This window comes from Astyanax mexicanus, chromosome 14, assembly GCF_023375975.1.
Source record: "Astyanax mexicanus isolate ESR-SI-001 chromosome 14, AstMex3_surface, whole genome shotgun sequence".
Lineage (NCBI taxonomy): Eukaryota > Metazoa > Chordata > Actinopteri > Characiformes > Acestrorhamphidae > Astyanax > Astyanax mexicanus.
The window spans coordinates 42328374-42337534 of record NC_064421.1 but is presented as its reverse complement, the minus strand read 5'-3'; the positions used below and the strand labels follow the sequence as shown (position 1 = coordinate 42337534).

General features: G+C 36.4%; 1 long non-coding RNA gene across 1 annotated transcript; it reads left to right on the top strand.

The window, feature by feature from the left end:
- The first annotated feature begins 6364 nt into the window (after window positions 1–6364).
- LOC111193179 (uncharacterized) lies at window positions 6365–9142 on the top strand. The gene is made up of 3 exons (XR_002650305.2): window positions 6365–6494; window positions 7256–7340; window positions 8635–9142. It is a non-coding gene; the product is annotated as an uncharacterized LOC111193179 (long non-coding RNA).
- Window positions 9143–9161: the final 19 nt, after the last annotated feature.

Genomic DNA, 9161 nt, shown 5'->3' with positions numbered 1-9161 from the left:
TTAGATCGATACAGAGTACAGAATACCCATACAGAGTAGTATTCATCTAAAGTAAAAAAAAGAAAATAATACATATATATATATTTTTTTTTTACAAATAAAAATCTGAAAAGTGTGGCGTGCATCAGCCTACATCAGCCCCTGTAGTCTGATACACCTAAATGCTTGCACTGCTTTCTAGCAATCCTACAATCTGCTCCACTTAAAACAGTCAAAGAAAGTTATTTAGATTCTAATGCTTTTTCAGACCTCAGGCCTCCACTGTTTGTGTTAACTGCCAATCACATTATGAACTGAGGAAGTGGCTACAGAGTAAAAGGGCCCAGTGCTCATTCCTATCTTACACCCCGTCAACAGTCTATTTTCATGCTTTGTGCTTGCGCCATTGAAATAGCATCAGAGTTTAGGAATAAATCTACACTGATGGGTGTGGTGGTCTGGAAGTGAGGTGTGTTCAGGTAAATATCTGGTGGGTTTCTATTTTGGCGGCAAAAAACACAGGTGCTCCACTGACTGAAATTAACCTAGACAACAGTCAGCAGTCTAAGTCCATATCTATAGATGCACAGAGTGCGTGTACACCCTCGCTTGTTAAACACACACACACACACGGACACACTGCAGAGCACAAACCCGACATTTAACTCAACAATAAATAAATAAAGAATAAAGTAACATTTAACCGTAGCACTTTTTGAGCCCCTCACTATACGAAAGACTCACCAACCCAGCTGTGCTATGTTCTATAGAGTGCTTACAGCTTACAGCTGCTTATGGTAGGCTGCTGATTATTGAGACATGGTTTTTTATTTACTTATTTATTACTAACTTTTATCCCATTTTCTCCCTAATTTACAATTATCTGACCCCATTAATTAGGACTCCCCTTATCACTACTGATGCTCCAACACCAGGAGGGCACCAAGTAGCATCACAGCGCCATCTACCCACCCAGAGAGTGAACGGCCAATTGTGCTCTCTCTGGGCTATGGCAGCTGATGGCAAGCTACATGAACAGGATTCGAACCAGTGACCTCCCAATTACAGTGGGAGCACTTAAGTCTGCTGGACCACTCAAGGCGCTTTTCCATCGGCATGGTGCTGGTGCCAGTGCCAGGTTCCCGAACAGTTCTTTGTGTTTCCACCGCAAAATCAGATGTTCTCGTCCAGAAAAGCCGGTTCTGTTCTGGCCCTACAATCTTGCTGGTCTGGAACCAGCGAACCTGTGACGCAAGCGGCCAAAGGGCGGGGCGTTGAAGCGTCTACGGGACAAAGTTGTTTACAAACCTCACCTCCATTCACAGCTAAGAGCAGCAGAAGCAGCTAAATGAATGAAAATGAATCAACAGTGCTCCACCGAGGAGAGCAGCACAAGTTTTAAGAGGAGCTCGGGTGTGCCTACGCCCACATTCACATACGTAGTGCGTGACTCCTTTCAGCAGTGGAAACATGGGCCGGTTCTTAAAAGGTTTGCAGGAACCAGCTCCAGCTCCAGCTCCAGCACCAGCTCCAGCACCAGCACTTGGTGGAAAAGAGGAATCAGAACCCAGGGATCAGAGACTGGGTTCAATATCTTTGTTAGAGTATTTGTAAGGTGTTGAAAGCTTTGCATAACTTTTCCTAGCAATGAATGTGACCAAGCCACAGTCTCAACAAAGGTTAATAAAGACATAAGGCTTACAAGCACACATTCCAGATCCTGATATTTTTTTAAAACAGAGATACTACTGTATTTGTTTTTGACATCCTGGACTGTCCAGTCCTGAGCTTAGGGCTGATGAAGGAGCTTAGATGAAGAATGTTACATTTCTATTTCTATATTCTATTTTTATATCAGTGTTTTTGTGTTATATGCAGTACCAGTATTTTGTTTAGTTTTATTTTAAAATGTTCTGCAATGCAGATTAATAGTAAACTTATTTAGTATTAAGTATTTAGTAAAAATACTTAAAGCAGAATATAAAAAGTATTAAAGCAGAATATGTTTCGTATTTTTCATCTGAATCTCTGTTAATGTTGCAGGAAATAAATGTCATTAATTAGCATCACGTCATTTCCCCATTGGGGGTCATATCTCCTAGTTCAACAAGCCCTGGTTTACAGCAATTATTTCTTAGAAACTTTATAATTTATGTTTATATTCTAATGTTTCTTAGTCTAACAGAGTATGCTAATAATTTCCCAGCACTGTATATTTTTAACACAGCTACAATTCACTTGTTTATAAATTACCTAAATCACATGTCATTTTCTCATGTACAGTCATATGAAAAAGTTTGGGCACCCCTATTCATCGTAATCATTTTTAGTTCTAAATATTTGGGTGTTTTCAACAGCCATTTCAGTTTGATATATCTAATAACTGATGGACACAGTAATATTTCAGGATTGAAATGAGGTTTATTGTACTAACAGAAAATATGCAATATACATTAAACCAAAATTTGACCGGTGCAAAAGTATGAGCACCCTTATCATTTTATTGATTTGAATACTCCTAACTACTTTTTACTGACTTACTGAAGCACAAAATTGGTTTGGTAACCTCATTGAGCTTTGAACTTTATTGCCATTACCAAACCAATTTTGTGCTTCAGTAAGTCAGTAAAAAGTTGTCAGGAGTATTCAAATCAATAAAATGATAAGGGTGCCATCAGTTATTAGATATATCAAATTGAAATGGCTGTTGCAAACACCCAAATATTTAGAACTAAAAATGATTAAGATTAATAGGGGTGCCCAAACTTTTTCATGTGACTTTATCATTTCTGATACTCACTATGATTCTGATTCTGTTGTAATGACCCCTATTAGATTTGAGATTAGCTCATTATGAACTTGATCTACAGTATATTGCCATTGGGCAATAAAGGTGCCAAATCTGCCAGGAACTGATTATATTGATCAGCTGTCACAGAGAAGTTCATCAGTGTTAAATCTTGGTCAAGGTCAAGAACACAATTATAGAATATGCTAGGCTGGATGTTATGGATTTAAGATTGAATTTCATCTCATAGTCATTATACTGAAACACACACAGCTTATATAGTTCAATTAAAACCTTTTCTCAATATTAATACATGGATTTAGTATAAAATCTGAGGTATCCACTATAGACCGTATCTAGAGTCATTTCCACTGTATTAATTTGAGATAGCTTTATCCTTGGCTTTGAATCAATGTCCTCAGTGTTGTTAATTAGTCCATCACAGTTAAGAATGTTTTCATTGTAATATTGAGATCAGGTGATAATGCTTTATCTGAATGAACTCAGACTCACCTGCATGTGTTTAGCCAATCCACGTCTAATAGTCTGATACTATTGTCCACTCCACTACTGTTTGTGATAGAGTTATCAGACCAGTAGAGTTTAATATCAGAAACCCAAGGCCAATACTGATAGCTTTCTGATCTTCTAGAGGGGAGACATGCAGTTTAGATACCTGGGAGCCTCAGGGAGTGATTCTCGTTTTGGTGAGAGAAATCCCAGGGTTACAGTTTTTCTCCATTGTTACACACAAATACAAATGAGACACATTGACCTCAACGTGTAACCAACAGAGTTGGAAAAAGTACAGGTAAAGTAAAAGTACCTTTACTTTGCTAAAATTCTACTCAAGTAAAAGTAAAAGTACCCATCTAAAATCTACTCGAGTAACAGTAAAAAAGCACTCAATTTAAAATGTACTTTGAGTAAAAGTTACATAGTTACTTTTAATTATGTGATGTAAAAAAGTACGACAAATCATAAATTAATTAATATTAATGAATATATATAAATTATTCTTTCACATAATAATTTGGACCTTTCAGGCAGTATTTGTTCAGACCATCCCATAATACATTTTCATGAACAAGTGGCATAGGTTTCTATGATCCCTTTTTTTTTTCTTCACTGTTAAAAAGTTATGGTCATATAAATCGTATTTTTATAGTTTTACAGTTCATTATTTTTTTTACAGTTCATTATTATTTTAACTTTCCATTGCTGTGCTTTAACTGATATTTACTTTTTTTAACATTTAAGCAGATTGTTTAAAGATAAAAATACTAACACCACATGCTTTTGCGGGTTTGATGTGGACGTTTTGAAAGCAGCTCTGTCCGGTGGGACAGGCACATTTTGTATTGCATGAGGACGTTATTGCATCCTTGCACCGGCGCATCCACTCCAATTTTTTTTCCCCAGCATTTTATTTTTTACTCAGTAATTGAGAGTTTTCCAATGTAGCAAAGTAAATTACTTGTCTCAAAATGTACTTGAGTAAAAGTAAAATTACCTATTTTAAAAACTACTTAAAAAAATACAAATTACTCATAAAATCTACTCAATTACAGTAATGTGAGTAAATGTAATTCATTACTTTCCACCTCTGGTCACCAACATCCTGAACAAGTTCTGCTAGTCAATTCAAAACACTACACACTATTTTCATGAAGAAAATCTCTGGTTTTCACAAGGAACACACTATTATTCAAAACTCTAAAATGAATTAACCTTCTATGAACACTGATTTTTGGCCTCGCTCACCTTGGCTTATTACCACCCAATTCAGAGCCATGGAGGGAGCGCCACAGTGCTTTTAGCCAATCAGAGGCATTTGCATGTCATAAATATTAATAAAACAAAAATCGAAATTTATTCATACTAGAGACCACCTCAACATTTATGAAACATCCATGAAATGAGACCTTTAAGAGTCCAAACGGAAGCCAAAAAGAATCCAAGTGTGAGTGAGAGCACCTCAAGTTTTTATAGTCTAGTTCCTGGACATTTTATAATGTATAAAGCCTCTAAATGCATGGTATTAGTAGTGATGGTTGTACAACAAAAGCAACAAACTAAATAATACATCATAAATGTCACATATTAGCCTATGTCCTGTGTTTTTCCTCTTTTGGTTCTATGTGCTTTTGCCCTCTGTTTTCCTGTCTTGTGTTTTGTTGTTGTTCTGTCTCCACCCTAGCCCTGCCCTAGCCCTGCCCTAACCATCAGCGATCTCACCTTGTGTCTTGTTTGTAACCCCGCCCCCTTGTTATTCTGGCCCAGGTGTTCCTCACTCTCCGTGTCTATTTAAGCCCCTCTGTTTTAGTGTTCCTTGCGGAGTCTTTTGTGTGATACTCTGCTGTGTATGTGCCAGGTTGGTTTTTGATTCTAGTGTTATTGGCTTCTTAGTTTTGATTATTCTTTGATCTCATTTTTGTTATTTTAGTTATTTCAGTCTTGTATTCTTGTTTTGCGTTTTCTCGTGTTTGCTTTCTGTTTTATTTGCTGTAGTTTTCTGTTTGTTATATCTGCACTTACATCCATCCTCTCCACCCTCATCCGTGACAATAAATTAGTTAATGATTAGATCAAGAGTAGATCATGGTAATCACACTGTTTCTTCCTTTAGACTAAGGTTTTGATAATGGGTATTTAAATGTGAATAAAATAATAAATATTAGAAGCACTTAGATTATATATATTATGATCACAAGACCTTTTTTTTACTGTATTCAAATATCTCAGAGTACTTTGGTGTTTTTTTTTAAACTAAAATATTGTAATGTTATGAGTTACTGAGTTTAACAGAGAGTTTTAATGGAGAAAATAACGGTAGTGTAGCTCCATATTCCACACTTAATCACTTGAAAAGAGGAAATGTGCCATTAGCAGTGTGTGTGTTTGTGTGTGCATAACGAGAATGAGAGAGATGGAGAGAGAGAGAAAGAGAGAGAGCATAAACGTCAGCAAAAATAAAAGGTAATCTTCCTTCTGAACTCAACAGTAAGCGTTGTGTGTTATAGTATGTCACTGAATAAAAATGATAATGCATCACCAGGCTCTGTCAATTTTGTCACGTTATTTTTTTTCACGTTAAAATATAATTATAGACCTGATTTTTTTTCTTCTTGTTTTTTTTTAAGTTACTTGTTACAAGTAAGGACATAAAACTTAAGTTCAATTATTCTATCCTGCAGAATAAAGAAGATGACATACATAACTGTCTTATCCCCTTCATAATTGGCACATTTTTATCTGTGGGCAAAGTTGGTAAGTTATTGTCACCATTTTACCAACAAACACACATTGGAATATGATAAAAACGCTGTGGGTGTATCTTCTTTTTTGCTCATTAGATACATAAACAGTGTTCTGTAAACAGATAACTGTGCTGATATGATCTGACAGCAGAGCAGAGATAAAGACACTCCCGCCCCACTGGACAGAGGAACACAATAGACTGAAGGCTGATAAACATCAGTTTTTATGATCTGGATAAATTCAGTTTTTTTTTATGCTGGATTAAAGGCAGTGTGTTTAGATAACGTAGTCTTGGTGACAAAAACATTCAGAGTGATAAGAGAGATACTTTTTATCTCTTTATCTCTTGCTTTTCAAAACAAGTTCTCAGCCCTACAACAACCAGCTGACTCCCAACAAACAAAGTGAACAGTACGGTAAAAGTGCGGAACGTCTGGCGACCCTGATTTGAGAACTACGTTTTGAGGTAAGAAAGCAAATCTGTTTGTAACCAGTTATAATTTAGTGCTTTTTTAAATCCTGTTCATAGTTAGCTTTCCCTTTGAATCTCAGTTGAATGGAGCTTCAAAACCACAACCTTAAGGTTCTTGGCTTCAGTGACAGCATTAGCCATTTTGTGTGTCTTAAGCACAATTGCTTTGTGGGCCTCGTTCTTGGCATTACAGTACGGTACTGTCAGAAACTAATCAATATATATATATACATATATATATATATATTTTTTTTTGTAATAATTAAATTAGAATGAAATGATAGCTGATATATCTCCTTACATTGACTAGCCAGCTAACTGCACTAACATTGGCAAAATCCCTGTCTTATTGGAAATTCTGACTTGTTTTCAACTGATTTGTAAAGAATTTCCTTATTTCCAAGTTTATGTGAACATAAAAACATAATTTTAACTTAGCATATGGTTCATTTTGATGGTTTATATAAAGAAAAAGTTTTTAAAATACATTTTTAGCAAAAGGTGGACATTGTGAGATGGCAAAGGGGCTGACAATACCTCCTCCAGTTTCTGACAGCCTGCACATTACTGTCTATGCACTCACTGACTGCACTGATCATTCACTTGCATGCCTTGAGTTGTGGATTTTATTGGTATGTGTATGCTCCTATCAGTCATGTGAATGAATTCTTTCATTATGCAAAAGAAACAGTGATATGTGAAAGGTCTCATTCTTCTAAAATCCACTTTTTCTTGTTCTTTGTGAAATACTATAGGTCTCTCTGAGATTTTATGATCTAGAGCGGACTCTGGAGCTTCTTCGTGGTGAAACTGCCCAAGCAACGAATCACCAAGTCTGAGGTAAGAGTTTAGTAGCGTTATTTTAGCTGAAAGAAATGTTATCAATGCTGCAGAGGGAATTTGCGCTGCTGCAGAGAGAGTGGCTCTACTTTCACTCGCACCACAGCATTTAAAACTACTAATTATTAAATGTGAATGGGCCTCCATCAGATTTAATGATGTATGGGCAAGAATGTGGCAAATATATAGGAAGATAGCAAAGTGAAAATGGGTAAAATGCTCCAAGTTAATAAAGCCATCAACTGATTCAGATCAGGGAAATGAACTACAGGTGTGAAAACATCCTTAGAGGTTTTATTTAATGATGTGCACACAGTGTCACCACTGCTGAGTTTAGACTATAGCTATATTACGTTTTATTTATCGCACACACACACATACTGGTGCACTTGCTGCTCCTCTTCAAAAGTATTAAGATTTTAATTTAAAAAGCATCAAAACTACCCTACAATATATAATTAAAAATAAATAATTTAACCAAAGGCTTTATCTCACTACACAATTGATTTTGTTTCTCTCACAACAATATAGATAAATATCAGAATTAACATTTTTAAAATTTCTAAAATATACATATATAAATGTGTCACGCTTGCCAGACACAGATACTAAACACAGATGTTTATTAATAAAGGGAACAAACTTACAGCGAAAGTCAGAGACAGGCAGGGTCAGTAACAAAATGGCAGCAGTGGTAAACAACATACCAGGGAGAGAGCAGGCTAAACACGGGAGATCCAAACAAGAGAAGGGATAGACAAAAAAGAGTAGTCCAAAACAGAACTAAGGGTCGGCAACAATAAACAATGAGTATAAGGGCTAGGCTAAAGAGTAGACAAAAATACCCAAATCGGGTAGAAGAGCTAGTGACTAGATTAAATACCTGGCAACGAGGAACAGAAACAGGGAGGTATTTATACTAGCAGGATAGGTGAGTGTAATCAGAAGCTTGGCGAGTGAGAACGCCGAAGCGCCACGTGATCAGCAATGTCCGGAGGGTCTAGTGTTGGTGCATTCTGGGTCTAGTGTGTGTAATAGAGTTCATGGCAGGCAGACTGACAACTTCAGGACTGACAAAATGAATGTAGGATTTTTTAAATTGATTATATATATTTATTTATATATTTTTTAACAATTGTTAATGTCAATAAATATGTTAATATATATCTAATTAAAATCGTAAGTGTTATGTAGAAGAACAGGTACAATTAATCGTGATATTGGTATGAATAATCTGATTATTTTTTTTAATCCATTCATTCCACTAATTTAAATGTTCTCACGTGTCTTTTAGGAGAATCCTGTCATCAGAATGGCTACAGAACCCACAGGAGAATCTGCCACAATTGTAGACACAGTCGTTTCACTCACCCCTGACTACTCGGAAACAGCTCCCGTTGTAGACGCGCCCATTTCCCTCGCCCCTGACAGCTACTCGGATTCAGTGTCCTCGTGGACGGCGGTTCTGATGGCGGTGGGCGGCATGCTGGTCGGCGTGGCCTTCACCTGGCTGGTCATGCACAGCAGGAATCGGAGGAAGACGAGGAAAAAACAGAAGCTCAATCCTCCAGGAATGCTAAGAACTGCTCTATAAGATCACTTCACTTTGGCTTTACTTGAAAATGATCTTCAATTTGTAGAAATGTATAGGACAAATAGCAAAAATGTATAGTTTTTTAACAATTTATTCTGTTTAATTGTTTTGTCGTTGCTGTAATAGATGAAATGTGTTCCTCTGAATTAATGCAACATACCATTCCTGCTTATAATCTTTATAAACCATTCCTAACCTTTAAAAAACACTTTAATTGTAGTCATTTC